The sequence below is a fragment of the Pseudophryne corroboree genome, chromosome 1, assembly GCF_028390025.1.
Source record: "Pseudophryne corroboree isolate aPseCor3 chromosome 1, aPseCor3.hap2, whole genome shotgun sequence".
In the NCBI taxonomy this organism is placed as follows: domain Eukaryota; kingdom Metazoa; phylum Chordata; class Amphibia; order Anura; family Myobatrachidae; genus Pseudophryne; species Pseudophryne corroboree.
The window spans coordinates 947523783-947538779 of NC_086444.1; the positions used below are offsets into that span (position 1 = coordinate 947523783).

The 14997-nt window shown below is 42.9% G+C and overlaps 1 protein-coding gene across 4 annotated transcripts in view; it reads left to right on the forward strand.

Moving 5' to 3' along the window:
- Positions 1-14997, forward strand: part of GAB1 (GRB2 associated binding protein 1) — a 241153-nt gene that overhangs the window by 171366 nt on the left and 54790 nt on the right. The window lies entirely within an intron of this gene.

A 14997-nucleotide genomic window follows, 5' to 3' on the forward strand; every position in this document is an offset into this window, starting at 1 on the left:
AAAGGTGCTGCTACAATGTTTAAGACCCATAATCTCTAACTATAAATAATTTTTTTAATATTATCTGTACACAGATGGGTCAACAGTTAATCCTTATCCTAATTCCATATAATTACATTTCTAAGAATAGACTAGGACCTTATTGGTTAAACTTTACAAAAAGGTCTCAAACTATGTCTAACACAAACATTCCACTGCACAAGTCACCATTAATAATAATAACAACTCATTCACGTTAGAGTATTTTTAATTAGGTTCCAATAAACCAAGAACGCAGAATGTTCTAAATAGCCGAGGATAACTGTAACCCATCTGTAGGTTTATACTAATTTTACTGTACTGCAGCTTTTTTTTTATAAAAGCCACATGCATGTAGTTTGTAATTTAAAATATCATGATTTTTTTTTTTATGTGTCTTAAAACCTACATCATTGTGTCATACATGAATCCATTTATTTTCTGGATAAAGCATTGATACTGACTTTTTTTGAAGGAAAATAACGCAAGATACAAGTTGCTTCTATATTCAACAGCATGTGATGACATTTTACTAAAGAAGATGGTCATGTTAATACTCTGAAAGGATGTAAGATATAGTCAAAGTCACCTGTCACACCTGTATTATTCACAAGGCCAGGCTTAGGCAGCAGTTTCACTCCAGGCTGTGAGGTCAGCTGTGGACATTGGGCATTCTGTATTGTATACACACTGTGCAGTGGAGTCTGCTTTGTAGGGCAGTGAGTTCTTCAGATTTCGGGATACGTATGGAGCTTTTTAATATTGACTAGGGACCACATTCATCCAGCTACACCACAAGTTCTTCATAGCTTTTTCCTTAAACTGGTGCGTAATGCATTCAAGCAAGTTTTTAAACTGGTGATATAGTAAAATGTACATATTTTGCTGAAAGCATAATTGCCAGTATTTTACGAAGCGGCAAATATGTAATTCTGTGCCACTTAGCCTACAGTTATGAAGAAAATATTTTTGTTCTCCGTTTTAAAAACACATAACAACCAAGGCTATTGCAGCCATGAAGGTGCGTTTGTTTTCTGTGGCTGAGCAAGCTGTAAGAAACCCAGAGCAGACCAACACTGTGCTGCGGTTTACACTTTTGTGTGTGTGTGTATTCCACATTCTTTTAATTTGAAAAGCCAATCCCACGCTGCCTTTATAATTCTGCATCTGTGAAACATTTATGCTGTAAGTTAAACACAGATGTGAAAATAAAAATTTATAGTACCAAATGAGATGGCACATATTGTCATTGTAGGTCTGCTTAATGGGTGTTGTCTTTCCACATGCGCCATGTTCCGTCTCAGTGCATCAGGCATGTGTCATTGCAGATTTACTTGATCTCAATGGGAGCAATTGCAAATACAATGAGATGGGACTAAAAAGCTTTTAAACACGTGCTTAGCTTGAAAAAGGTAATTTCCTGCTTTGTCACTAGTGTGTCTTCAGTGGTTTATATAAGAGTTTAATTATAATCTTAAAGCTGCATTACCACCTATGAAAATATTTTGCTAAGGGATATTTCCTACAAGCAGGAGTTCCAGGGAAGGCAACATAAAGCTGGTTTTCTCTGGGTTCTCCTGGCTGTGTAATATGGAACCAACTCCTTCATGTCATTTTTTTTTTTTTGTATACCAACATTATATTACCATGGAGGGAAACGGAGTATGAGACCAGCCACGATCTGCACATGCACAGCCACTGCTTCTTTCATCTGCACATGTGCTGTACTTAACTATCGATGGTTTACAGACAATGGTATAAAACCATCGGCCATTGATGCTTTCATTGTATGGGCGTCCTTAATATGGGGTAAAAAAATATTTAGTATATACATACAGGTTTAATCTGGAAAGATTGAGCAGCTCTAACATCCATCTGAAGTAGTATGTACACATTATATAAAATACAAATGTTTCTGTATCACTCCATCAGGAAAGCTTAAAAACAGTCAGCATGGCAGATTAAATGTGAGATTTTTTTTTTAAATTCTATTTCATATAGAAGCAACTTGTATTTATCACAGAATTTAACATTTCAGACAAACAGTATTTTTTTTATAGAAATGATTTCATTTTAGGTAATGCATAAAACTACAGTACTCTGATTATTTTATGAAAAGAAGCTGCAGCCATTACTAAAAGTGACCACAATTCAATTACAAATATATTTTTTTCTAACAAGCTACATTTCAAGTAATTTGACATATTTAGTTGAAAATAATTTCAGTGTGCTTTTTGCATTTTTTTAACATTTGTATTGTTACTGTTGTATGTGGGTGATGGGATAAGCATGTATTGCGTCTCATGATTTTGTGTTGGTAAAATAAAAAATAAAAAACATTGGGGTCTATGTATAAAGTCACAACTCAGTATTGTACTCTTTAAGCTTTAGACCGAACATAGTCATTTCAAGTAAAGATGTAGCATAAAAGGGAAAACTCAGATTTGAATGGTACGAGGGTGTGGATAAAAGAATATAGGATACTCGTGTATTTGTATAGGGGTTTTACAGTCCCGGCTGAGTTGTCTGATCACAAACCCCCAGTGTTTAAAGTGCCTTGCTGTTGTATTCATTTCATGGACTTCCATTATGAGTAGCCAATGAGAGACACAGGAGAGAGTATTGGCCCAGCAAGTCTGTTTTATTAATATTCTAAAATGTGTTCTGGGGAAAAATACACTGGCCCACTCCACATTGAAAGTCTAGTATTCAGTTTGTTTTTGTTTGATTTAGACATGTTTCACTTTATTTTTTTATTCTAATGTTAGATCATTTTCTATTGTTTTCGCAGCTGTAAAATTTAAGTTTTTATTAAAACCTTAAGATCAGAAAATCTGTTTATATATATATAGGCTGTTTGGAAATGCAATAAAAGAAATGCTCTCTAAAATGAACTCTTATATTTTTTCTTTTTATATTGTAACTGGTGTTATATGCAGTATACATTTTAGTTTGCCATATGTACTTTGGAATGCCATCCCTTTTTGTATATAATCACTCTTTTAAATTCAGGCTTAATACAGATATTTAGTGGTATATGTAGTAATGTTCGATTTTGTTTTTCTTTCTGTGTATTTGTATTCGATTAGGCAATTTGGACATTTACTAAAGGCAAAATGCAGGTGAAACTCAGAAAATTAGAATATCGTGCAAAAGTTCATTTATTTCAGTAATTCAACTTAAAAGGTGAAACTAATATATTTATATATACTCATTACATAAGAAGTGAGATATTTCAAGCATTTGTTTTGTTAAAATGTTGATTGTGGCTTATAGCTTAAGAAAACCCCAAATCCAAAATTTCATAAAATTCAAATATTAAATAAAATCAATAAAAAAAAGAATTTTAAATACAGAAATGTCGGCCCTCTGAAAAGTATAATCATTCATATGGACTCAGTACTTGGTTTGGGCCCCTTTTGCATGAGATACTGATTCCCATGATTGCTACAGCCACAGTGAACCACATTTGAGTCCCTTTTTATTAAAGATGTGCCCCCAAGTGTTGTTTTTTTTTGTTTTGTTTTTTTTTGCTAAAGGCTTGAAATATCTCACTTTGCATGTAATGAGTCCATATAATTTATTAGTTTCACCTTTTAAGTTTAATTACTGAATAAATGAACTTCTGCACGATATTCAAATTTTTTGAGTTTCACCTGTAGAATATAAAACCGAAGCCCGTTAAAAATCGAATATCGTCAAAACATTGGTACTTTTACTTAGACAAATATATGATCCCCTGACTTACTAACATCAGATTTGAAAATCAAACAAATATTGTACACATAGGGGGGTATTCGATGCTTGCTGGATCCTTTCGTTCCCAACAATGCCAATCCAACTTTTTTTTAAAGTCTGATTGACCTTCTCGGAACCGGGGCCAAAACCTGTTTGATTTGGCTGCGGAATCCGACAAAACACGTGGATCCGTGGCTAATCAGCCGATCCACGTGTTTTCCGACAAGTCGGAATTGCCGACTTGTTGGAAAAAAGCAGCCCCATTGGGGGTCAGAACAGTTTCCTAAAAAAAAGTCGGAAACTGCAATTTCCGACTACAATTTAATACCCCCTCCTAATCGACATACAAATCTCCAAAATAATAAACTATTAGCAAACGGGCGATTTTTTGTTTCTAGACAACATCCCGTTCCCTAAACCTTCATTATGATCCCTATAAAAGTAGATATGATGGGTTTTTGCAATTGAACCGTTATTGGTAAATTGCATATGCTTTGCACTGCACATGTGCCAAAGTCTAATAGTGAAGCCGCGTGCAGCCCTTACCTTTACGCAGAGTGATTGACAGTCAGGCACCATTTGTGGGCATTGACGGGGTTGCACCCGTTTTTACGGCGTGTCGGGTGCATCTGTAAATCCGTACTCAAGCAGCATGCCTCAAGCATCTCTGTTCTGGCTGCCATGCTGCGTGCCCGTTTATTTAATCAAGCTTGACCATTATCAAAGGTTGTGCATGTGCACTGGAAATGTGTACAATTGCTGCACTGGGGCTGCAGTTTTTTTCTGAATAATTTCACACATCCTCAGCGTGCACAATCACAGCTGCAGTCGCCATAGCGTCCATCAGGTATTAATAATACTGTAAAGTACAAATATTTTAGAGGTTTTTAGCAAATTTAAAAAAAAAAAAAAAAAAACACAGGGATTTACGCACATCTTTAATAAAAAGTGACGCAAACGTGGTTCATTGGTTGTAGCAATAATGGGAATCATTCATAGATGGACGCAGTGCTCTTACGTTTTTGTATTCCACACCCCCAAGTGGTGACAGGCTGTGGCTTAGGGGGCACTGCATGCAATGGCGGAGGACCCTTTCAACCTTAAAATCAAATACAAAATCGAACATTAGTAAATATACCCCTTTTCTGAATGGCACATAACTGAATGAATGATTTTAATGTATTGCCTGGCTCAATGTGCTTACTGTATGAGTGTGTATATGCATTTATGTAATCTATATTTATATGGTGGTGGCAAGTGCTGACATTTTGTCTTTCTAATGTAGATATTAGCACTGCTGAGCATTGTACCTAATGTGTTAGATATATATTTGATTGTTAGATGTTATATATTTGATTGTTAATGTGTTAGATATATATTTGAATCTCTTGCCATACTTCTTTTATTCTGAAAAATATATATTCCCACTGCCCCACACTAACAACTGTATAGTAACAGCAACATGTATGTGTGGGTGCGTGTATGTATATATTTTATTTATATATATATATATATATATATATATATATATATATATATAATTTCTCTTACGTCCAAGAGGATGCTGGGGACTCCGTAAGGACCATGGGGTATAGACGGGCTCCGCAGGAGACATGGGCACTCTAAAGACTTTAAAATGGGTGTGCACTGGCTCCTCCCTCTATGCCCCTCCTCCAGACCTCAGTTAGATCCTGTGCCCAGAGGAGACTGGGTGCACTGCAGGGGAGCTCTACTGAGTTTCTCTGAAAAAGGACTTTTTGTTAGGTTTTTTTATTTTCAGGGAGCACTGCTGGCAACAGGCTCCCTTCATAGTGGGACTGAGGGGAGAGAAGCAGACCTACTTAAATGATAGGCTCTGCTTCTTAGGCTACTGGACACCATTCGCTCCAGAGGGCTGGAACGCAGGTCTCAACCACGCCGTTCGTCCCGGAGCCGCGCCGCCGTCCTCCTCACAGAGCCGGAAGATAAAAGCCGGGTGAGTATGAGAAGATAGAAGACTTCAAAGGCGGCAGAAGACTTCTGATCTTCTATGAGGTAACGTGCAGCGGTAATGCTGCGCGCCATTGCTGCCAACACACACACACACTGGCGGCACTGTATGGGTGCAGGGCGCAGGGGGGGCGCCCTGGGCAGCAATTATTAACCATCTGGGGACACTGGCATAGATATATACTGCGGAGGCAGTATATTGCAAAAAACCCCACCAGTATAAAGATTTGAGCGGGATCGAAGCCCGCCGGTAAGGGGGCGGAGCTTGATTCCTCAGCACTAACCAGCGCCATTTTCTCCACAGCACGCTGCAGAGAAGCTGGCTCCCCGGACTCTCCCCTGCTGAACACAAGTACAGAGGGCAAAAAGGGGGGGGGGTGGCACATTTAATTGGCGCAGTGAGTATATTTATAAAAGCGCTGTACTGACTGGGATTTATTCCAGTGTCCGGTGGCGCTGGGTGTGTGCTGGCATACTCTCTCTCTGTCTCTCCAAAGGGCCTTATTGGGGGACTGTCTCTAATCCCTGAGTGTGTGGGAGTGTCGGTACGTGTGTGTCGGCATGTCTGAAGCGGAAGGCTCATCTAAGGAGGAGGTGGTGCAGATGATTGTGGTGTCTCCGTCGGCGACGCCGACACCTGATTGGCTGGATATGTGGAATGTTTAAATGCAAATGTGTCTTTATTACATAAGAGAATGGACAAAGCAGAGTCCAGAGAAAAGACAGGGAGTCAATCCATGGCTTTGGCTGTATCACAGGGCCCTCCAGGGTCTCAGAAACGTCCCCTGTCCCAAGTAGCAGACACTGATACCGACACGGATTCTGACTCCAGTGTCGACTATGATGATGCGAGGTTACACCCAAGGGTGGCCAAAAGTATTCATTATATGATTATTGCAATAAAAGATGTTTTGCATATCACAGATGACCCCTCGGTCCCTGACACGAGGGTATGCATGTTTAAGGAAAAGAAACCTGAGGTAACCTTTCCCCCATCTCATGAGCTGAACGCGTATTTGAAAAGGCTTGGGAAACTCCAGACAAGAAACTGCAGATTCCCAAGAGAATTCTTATGGCGTATCCTTTCCCTGCACAGGACAGGTTACGTGGGAATCCTCGCCCAGGGTGGACAAGGCTTTAATGCGCTTGTCCAAAAAGGTGGCGCTACCGTCTCCAGACACGGCAGCCCTCAAGGATCCTGCTGATCGCAGACAGAAAACTACCTTAAAATCAATTTATGCACATATGGGTGCCTTGCTCAGAACGGCAATAGCGTGGGCTTGGGTTTGTAGCGCTGTAGCAGCTTGGGCAGATACCTTGTCATCTGACATTGATACCCTAGATAGGGATAGCATTTTATTGACCTTAGGTCACATTAAAGACGCAGTCTTATATATGAGAGACTCTTCGAGAGACGTTGGGCTGTTAGGTTCGAGAGCCAACGCCATGGCGATTTCTGCTAGGCGAGCCATGTGGACCCACCAATGGACGGGTGATGCCGACTCAAAAAGACATATGGAAGTTTTGCCTTACAAGGGTGAGATTTTATTTGGGGAAGGTCTCGTGTAAATCTACTTTTTTACCTTATGTTCCCCCACAGCAAAAGAAAACACCACAATATCAGATGCAGTCCTTTCGGTCGCATAAGTCCAGAAGAGGTCGGGGCTCTTCCTTCCTCGCCAGAGGTAAGGGTAGAGGGAAAAGAATGCCTGCTACGGGTTGTTCCCAGGAGCAGAAGTCCTCCCCGGCTTCTACTAAATCCACCGCATGATGCTGAGGCTCCTCTGAGGGAGTCTGCGCCGGTGGGGGCACGTCTTCGACTCTTCAGCCACGACTGGGTTCAGTCAGACGTGGATCCTTGGGCGATGGAAATTGTATCCCAAGGCTACAAGCTGTAATTCGAAGACGTGCCTCCTTGCCGATTTTTCAAATCTGCTTTTCCAGCTTCTCCCCCAGAAAGGGAGATAATTTTAGCTGCAATTCAAAAACTGTCAACAACAAGTGATTGTCAAGGTTCCCCTAGTGCAACAGGGGAAGGGGTACTATTCAACCCTGTTTGTGGTCCCAAAACTGGATGACTCGGTCAGACCCATTCTAAATCTAAAATCCCTAAACCTGTACTTGAAAAAGTTCAAATTCAAGATGGAATCTCTCCGGGGAGTTAACTACAGCCTGGAAGGGGGGGATTTTATGATGTCACTAGACATAAAGGATGCATACCTTTATGTCCCCATATATCCCCCTCATCAGGCATACCTGAGACTCGCTGTACAGGACTGTCATTACCAGTTTCAGACGTTGCCGTTTAGGCTTTCCACGGCCCTGAGGATTTTCACCAAGGTAATGGCGGAAATGATGGTGCTCCTGCGCAGGCAGGGAGTCACAATTATCCCGTACTTTGACGATCTCCTGATAAAAGCGAGATCGAGAGATCAATTGCAGAAAAGTGTGTCGCTCTCCCTGAGAGTGCTGCAGCAGCATGGCTGGATTCTAAATCTACCAAAGTCACAGTTGATTCCAACGACTCGGCTATCTTTCTTAGGCATGATTCTGGACACGGAACAAAAGAGGGTTTTTCTCCCGATGGAAAAAGCCCAGGAACTCCAGAACATGGTCAGAGACCTGTTAAAAAAAAAAAAAAAAAGTGTCAGTCCATCAATGCACTCGAGTACTGGGAAAAATGGTGGCGACCTACGAGGCCATCCCCTTCGGCAGGTTCCATGTGAGGACGTTTCAGTGGGACCTTCTGGACAAGTGGTCGGGGTCCCATCTACAAATACATCAGAAAAATAAGCCTGTCTCCCAGGGCCAGGGCGTGTCTCCTGTGGTGGCTGCAGAGTGCTCACCTTTTCGAAGGTCGCAGGTTCGGCATTCAAGACTGGGTTCTGGTGACCACGGACGCGAGCCTCCGAGGATGGGGAGCAGTCACACAAGGAAGAAATTATCAGGGACTATGGTCAAGCCAGGAGGCTTGTCTACACATCAACGTACTGGAATTAAGTGCCACATACAACGGCCTACGACAAGCGGAGAATCTTCTTTGCAACCTACCTGTTTTGATTCAATCAGACAACGTCACAGCTGTGGCTCATGTAAACCGCCAAGGCGGGACAAGGAGCAGAGTGGCAATGGCGGAAGCCACCAGGATTCTTCGCTGGGTGGAAAATCGCGCAAGCGCTCTGTCAGCAGTCTTCATTCCGGGAGTGGACAACTGGGAAGCAGACTTCCTCAGCAGACACGATCTCCATCCAGGAGAGTGGGGACTTCATCAAGAAGTTTTTGCAGAGATAACAAGTCAGTGGGGATTTCCACAAATAGACATGATGGCATCACGCCTCAACAAGAAGCTTCGGAGGTATTGTGCCAGGTCAAGGGACCCTCAGGCGGTGGACGCCCTGGTGACACCATGGGTGTTTCAGTCGGTCTATGTGTTCCCTCCTCTTCCGCTCATCTCAAAAATACTGAGAATCATAAGACGAAAAAGAGTGCAGACAATACTCATTGTTCCGGATTGGCCTCGAAGGGCCTGGTATTCAGATCTTCAGGAAATGCTCACAGAAGATCCGTGGCCTCTTCCTCTCAGGGAAGACCTATTGCAGCAGGGGCCCTGCGTGTTCCAAGACTTACCGCGCTTACGTTTGACGGCATGGCGGTTGAACACCAAATCCTAGCGGGGAAAGGTATTCCGGAGGAAGTCATCCCTACGCTGATTAAGGCTAGGAAGGAGGTGACGGCGAAACATTATCACCGCTTCTGGGGAAGTATGTATCTTGGTGTGAAGCCAAGAATGCTCCTACTGAAGATTTCCATCTGGGCCGTTTTCTCCACTTTCTACAGACAGGAGTGGATATGGGCCTAAAGTTAGGCTCCATTAAGGTACAGATTTCGGCCTTATCAATTTTCTTTCAGAAGGAATTGGCTTCTCTCCCAGAAGTCCAGACTTTTGTAAAGGGAGTGCTGCACATCCAGCCTCCTTTTGTGCCCCCAGTGGCACCATGGGACCTTAACGTGGTGTTACAGTTCCTAAAATCTCACTGGTTTGAGCCTCTTCAAACGGTGGATTTAAAATTTCTCACTTGGAAGGTGGTCATGTTGTTGGCCTTGGCATCTGCACGGCGGGTGTCCGAATTGGCGGCTTTGTCTCACAAGAGCCCCTATCTGATTTTCCATGTGGATAGAGCAGAATTAGGGACTCGTCCTCAATTTTTGCCTAAGGTGGTTTCATCTTTTCATATGAACCCAACCTATCATGGTGCCTGTGGCTACGGGTGACTTGGAGGATTCCAAGTCCCTTGATGTGGTCAGGGCCTTAAAAATTTATGTAGCCAGGATGGCTCGGGTTAGGTAAACAGAGGCACTGTTTGTCCTGTATGCAGCCAACAAGCTTGGCGCTCCTGCTTCTACACAGACTATTGCTCGCTGGATCTGTAAAACGATTCAGCAGGCTCATTCTACGGCTGGATTGCCGTTACCAAATTCGGTAAAGGCCCATTCCACTAGGAAGGTGGGCTCTTCTTGGGCGGCTGCCCGAGGCGTCTCGGCGTTACAGCTTTGCCGAGCGGCGACTTGGTCGGGTTCAAACACTTTTGCTAAATTCTACTAGTTTGATACCTTGGCTGAGGCGGATCTCATGTTTGCTCAATCGGTGCTGCAGAGTCATCCGCACTCTCCCGCCCGGTCTGGAGCTTTGGTATAATCCCCATGGTCCTTACGGAATCCCCAGCATCCTCTAGGACGTAAGAGAAAATAAGATTTTAAACCTACCGGTAAATCTTTTTCTCCTAGTCCGTAGAGGATGCTGGGCGCCCGTCCCAGTGCGGACTAAATTCTTCAAGACTTGTATATAGTTATTGCTTACATAAGGGTTATGTTACAGTTTTGATCAGTCTCGGGCTGATGCTGTTTTGTTTCATACTGTTAACTGGTTCGTATGTTCCAAGTTGTACGTTGTGATTGGTGTGGCTGGTATGTATCTTGTCCTTAGTAGAGATGAGCGGATTCGGTTTTACTCGGTTTTACTCGGTTCTAAAAACCGAATCTTATTGGCTATCCAAAACACGTGACATCCGTGAGCCAATAAGATTCGGTTTTGAGAACCGAGTAAAACCGAGTAAAACCGAATCCGCTCATCTCTAGTCCTTAGATGAACAAAAATCCTTTCCTCGTACTGCTAGTCTCCTCTGGGCACAGGTTTCTAACTGAGGTCTGGAGGAGGGGCATAGAGGGAGGAGCCAGTGCACACCCATCTAAAGTCTTTAGAGTGCCCATGTCTCCTGCGGAGCCCGTCTATACCCCATGGTCATTACGGAGTCCCCAGCATCCTCTACGGACTAGGAGAAAAAGATTTACCGGTAGGTTTAAAATCTTATATATATATATATATATATATATATATATATATATATATATCAAACGTTTGGTCCACACTCACGTTTTCAAATTTTCTGCTGGGGTGCCTTCCAAAACTGGGGATCTTAAACAGAATCACCAGTAAATTGTATAGACGAAGAGAAATGGGAGCACTCACCAGTCTTCATTATAGTGGTAATTTATTTGAATATCATGTCAGACAGAGCAGATGCTCTGTCTGACATGATATTCAAATAAATTACCACTATAATGAAGACTGGTGAGTGCTCCCATTTCTCTTCGTCTATATATATATATATATATATATATATAGTACTCCAAAAGAAAACGGCACTGGACGCAATGAATACAGAATTGAAGTGTATTGTAAAACGACAGCTGTTTCAGGGCAGCAGCCCTTTACTCAAGCAGACAACAGCACCAAATATAGATAAATCAACGTTTCAATTTCATTATAAATTGTCGTCAGGATACCTGACGACAATTTGTAATGAAATTGAAACGTTGATTTATCTATACGGAGTCTGACCGTTTATTCATCAGTGTCTACAATGCTGTGAGTGCTGCCTGATACTATTGTATGTATGTGTGTATATATATATATATATATATATATATATAAAAATAATATAAAATATCTATACACACACCCATATGCTGTGTGTATATGTACTGTGCTTATGCATATGTGTGTGTTTTGTGTATGTATATATACACGTACCTCCGTATATATTGATATAGCCGTGCTCATCTTAAAGTGATGCAGAGCATGCAGCAACACGGCTTGCTGCGTGCCGTGATGCTACATCGCAGCAAGATGAGCATAGCTACATTCATACATACAGTATATGTGTGTATTTGTGTACATACACACACACACACACCCCACAACACAACACAGGTGCGCCTCGACAGAAATCCAGGATAAAGGTAGAACATAAAATATTGTCAATGTGAATTTTCAGTGGCTTCCCCTTCATAAATTACCCAAGCCCAGTGGGTGTACACAAAGTTGTAAAAGAAGAAAATAAGGGAGCACGCAATTTATTTGCAGAACACAAGGAATAATCCATATACAGTATGTATACTAAAAGGTAATAGATATAAGGCATATAAATCTGTAGCAGGCATAAGCTGTGCTCAGTAAACTGCATACTATAATTATTTAGATTGTTTTGTAACAATTGGTGTATATTCGGAATCCTACGAAAAACAAATGTAATGCTACAGATACAGTTGCTGTAGTGTTTAATTGTATCATGTGTCCAAATGAGAGAAATCCCTTGCAGTTATATCATGCAGAAATCTCGGCTATTCTATATTCGCACACTATGTTAGCACATCACGGTTTCATAATATCTTTCTGTTAATAGTTGTGTATATAAAGGATCTCCTTATAAGATTCTTGTCCTATTCGTGTAGTGCTGGGGATTGCACACTTACATATGTGCTTCTAGTTTTTTTTTTAGTTTTTTTTTTATTGTTGTTTGTAAGTAATTGATTTTTAGGGACAATTACAGCAGATGTTATTGCTGTTACAAAATATTTGAAATAATCATGCTGAGATTTGATACGTGGTGTTTTACAAACGCAGGGATATGTAGTAAGCAGTGATAAGCATGGAGAAGTTGCCTGTGGCAACCAATCTGCTGCTCTGTGTATTTTGAAAGTATGCAAATTATAAATGTTACTTCATTGCTGATTGGTTGCCATGGGCAACTTCTCCGCTCTTTTCACTGCTTAGTACATGTCCCCCTAAGGGGTCTATTTGCTAAGCCTTGGATGGCTATAAAGTCGCCGGAGATAAAGTACCACCCAATCAGCTCCTAACGGTCATTTCTCTGACGTCCTAAGTGGATGCTGGGACTCCGTAAGGACCATGGGGAATAGCGGCTCCGCAGGAGACTGGGCACAACTAAAGAAAGCTTTAGGACTACCTGGTGTGCACTGGCTCCTCCCACCATGACCCTCCTCCAGACCTCAGTTAGAATCTTGTGCCCGGCTGAGCTGGATGCACACTAGGGGCTCTCCTGAGCTCCTAGAAAGAAAGTATTTTAGGTTTTTTATTTTACAGTGAGATCTGCTGGCAACAGACTCACTGCAGCGAGGGACTAAGAGGAGAAGAAGCGAACCTACCTAACTGGTGGTAGCTTGGGCTTCTTAGGCTACTGGACACCATTAGCTCCAGAGGGATCGAACACAGGACCCGACCTCGATCGTTCGGTCCCGGAGCCGCGCCGCCGGCCCCCTTACAGAGCCAGAAGCAAGAAGTGTTCCGGAAAATCGGCGGCAGAAGACTTCTGTCTTCAACAAGGTAGCGCACAGCACTGCAGCTGTGCGCCATTGCTCCTAATGCACACCTCACACTCCGGTCACTGATGGGTGCAGGGCGCTGGGGGGGGGCGCCCTGAGGGCAATATAATACACCTTGGCTGGCAAATCATCACAATATATAGTCCCAGGGCTATATATGTGATAAATTACCCCTGCCAGAATCCATGAAAAAAGCGGGAGAAAAGTCAGCCGAAAAAGGGGCGGGGCTATCTCCCTCAGCACACTGGCGCCATTTTTTCTTCACAGTGCAGCTGGGAGACAGCTCCCCAGGCTCTCCCCTGTAGTTTTCAGGCTCAAAGGGTTAAAAAGAGAGGGGGGCACTAAATTTAGGCGCAATATGTGTATACAAGCAGCTATTGGGGGAAAAATCACTCAGTTATAGTGTTAATCCCTGCATTATATAGCGCTCTGGTGTGTGCTGACATACTCTCTCTCTGTCTCCCCAAAGGACTTTGTGGGGTCCTGTCCTCAGTCAGAGCATTCCCTGTGTGTGTGCGGTGTGTCGGTACGGCTGTGTCGACATGTTGGATGAGGAAGGTTACGTGGAGGCGGAGCAGAGGCCGATAAATGGGATGTCGCCCCCTGTGGGGCCGACACCAGAGTGGATGGATAGGTGGAAGGTATTAACCGACAATGTCAACTCCTTACATAAAAGGCTGGATGACGTAACAGCTGTGGGACAGCCGGCTTCTCAGCCCGCGCCTGCCCAGGCGTCTCAAAGGCCATCAGGGGCTCAAAAAACGCCCGTTACCTCAGATGGCAGACACAGATGTCGACACGGAGTCTGACTCCAGTGTCGACGAGGTTGAGACATGTACACAATCCACTAGGAACATCCGTTGCATGATCTCTGCAATGAAAAATGTGTTACACATTTCTGACATGAACCCAAGTACCACATAAAAGGGGTTTATGTTTGGGGAGAAAAAGCAGCCAGTGTTTTGTTCCCCCATCAGATGAGTGAATGAAGTGTGTAAAGAGCGTGGGTTCCCCCGATAAGAAACTGGTAATTTCTAAAAAGTTACTGCTGGCGTACCCTTTCCCGCCAGAGGATAGGTCACGTTGGGAGATATCCCCTAGGGTGGATAAGGCGCTCACACGTTTGTCAAAAAAGGTGGCACTGCCGTCTTGGGATACGGCCACTTTGAAGGAGCCTGCTGATAAAAAGCAGGAGGCTATCCTGAAGTCTGTATATACACACTCAGGTACTATACTGAGACCTGCAATTGCCTCAGCATAAGTAGTGCTGCTGCAGCGTGGTCTGATACCCTGTCAGATAATATTAATACCCTAGACAGGGATAATATTTTGCTAACATAGAGCATATTAAAGACGTCGTCTTATATATGAGGGATGCACAGAGGGATATTTGCCGGCTGGCATCCAGAATTAATGCAATGTCCATTCTGCCAGGAGGTATTAGAGACCCGGCAGTGGACAGGTGATGCTGCCTTTAAAAGGCACATGGAGATTCTGCCTTATAAGGGTGAGGAATTGTTTGGGGATGGTCTCTGGGACCTCGTATCCACAGCAACAGCTGGGAAGAAA